The sequence below is a fragment of the Rhincodon typus genome, chromosome 8 (assembly GCF_021869965.1).
Source record: "Rhincodon typus isolate 14 chromosome 8, sRhiTyp1.1, whole genome shotgun sequence".
In the NCBI taxonomy this organism is placed as follows: Eukaryota; Metazoa; Chordata; class Chondrichthyes; order Orectolobiformes; family Rhincodontidae; genus Rhincodon; species Rhincodon typus.
In genome coordinates, this window is record NC_063339.1 from 4,396,577 (window position 1) to 4,398,434 (window position 1,858).

Genomic DNA, 1,858 nt, shown 5'->3' on the forward strand with positions numbered 1-1,858 from the left:
TTGCAGGCAACAGCTTTGTCCTGATCGTCATGTGTTTACAGAAAGGATGTTGCACGGTGCCAGAGCTCTACCTGGGGAGTCTCGCTGGGGCTGACCTGCTCCTCTTGGCTGGCCTCCCCTTCTGGGCCGTTAACATTGCCCTACGCTACAAATGGCCCTTTGGAGAGTTCCTGTGCTGTTATGTCAACTCGGTGATTTACATGAACTTTTACAGTATTTCCTGGTGATGGTCAGCATCGACCGCTACCTCACTCTTGTGAAAGTCCTACATCGCGGCAGAATACGGACACTCTCATGTGCCAAGATCAACTGCTTCATCATCTGGATGTTCAGCTTGCTGATGAGTAGCCCCAGCATCATATTCCGAAGAGTGATCTATGTGGAGGAATGGAACATTGCATCCTGCCTGCTCCCTTACCCTGATAATTACTGGGTAGTGAAGATGGACATTGTGATGATGGTCATCGGCTTCCTCATCTCTGCAACCATCATCAGTTTCTGCACCTTTCACGTCTTGAAGGCCCTGAGAAACAACCAAATGCAACGCTTCAAGCAAGTGTGCAAGGAAAACAAGGCCACCACCTTGGTCCTCACTGTCCTTTTGGTCTTTGTCATTTGCCGGCTGCCTTTTCAACTGCTCCATCTCCTTGAGATCTTTCAGCTGACAAACATCCTGCAGGGCTATTCCTTCGATAGTGCAATTAGTAACGGCATTGAGATTGCTAGTATCCTGGGTTTTACCAACTCCTGCATCAACCCTGTGCTCTATCTCCTTGTTGGAAAGCAGTTCAGGAAGAAAGCGCGGGAGCTGTGGGTCCGAGCAAGGGTCAGGAAGAGAGCTGGAACACAATCACAGTGACTCCACGAAGACCTATGACATACTGGTTACTTACAAAGACCTGATTTGTTTGCAGATATGGAAAGACTCATGTCCTCTCATGAAGTAGATTGATAGCACTAACATGTCTGATATGACAATGTTTCTTGTGATATTTCGAGTTTCTCTAGATCGCAGCTGGCATAATCAGAAAATGAATGCAATCTCTGTGTAATGTAAAGGAATGTAATAAAAAGTAGTTGAAACCAGTGAACTCTCCCAGACATGTCCCTAATCACGTCCAGACAACGTCTTTCAGCCAGGGAATCGGGGGAGATGCTGTGACACCACTTAATGCCCTTGGGCTGGGAAGAAAACTTAGCAAAGTCTTTATGTGTCCAGGCGATGACTCCTGGTCCCCCTAGTGTTCCCTTGGTGCTGCGAGAATAAGTTTGAAGCTGTTTGTCTCACCACCAGAATACTTTACTGGCCTGTACATCTTTATTGCCTTGGTTCACATGAGAGAATCAACCCTTTAGAACTGAGATGAGGAGGAATGTTTTCCAGCCAGAGGGCAGTGAATCTGTGGAACCCGTTGCCATGAACGGGGCGGTAGAGGCCAATTCATTGAGAGTGTTTAAGAGAGGGATAGATAGGTTTTTGATTAGTAAAGGGTCATAAGTTATGGAGAGAGGGAGGAGAGTGAGATTGTGAAACATGTAAGACCATAAGATATAGGAGCAGAATTAAGCCCTTCAGCCCATTATGTCTGCTCTGTCATTTGATCATGGATATGTTTGGCCCAACCATACCTCACTCCATCACTGTTTGACCATGAGCTTACAAAGATGCCCACTTGCTGTGTAATCCAATGACAACGTCCAATTTCATTTCATTGAGTCCAGGAATATGTTGGAAATTCTTCTAAATGGTGCATCAGTTTTTATCTTTACAAATTCCAATTAACTTTCAGGATATGAATGAGCCTCGCCACCCATCAAGTCTCTTACATTGGAGCAGCAGTAGGCATTCAGCCCCTTG

General features: G+C 45.9%; 1 pseudogene; it reads left to right on the top strand.

Moving 5' to 3' along the window:
* The window catches only part of LOC109921457, a 34,707-nt pseudogene extending 33,737 nt beyond the window's left edge, over positions 1-970 (top strand).
* Positions 971-1,858: the final 888 nt, after the last annotated feature.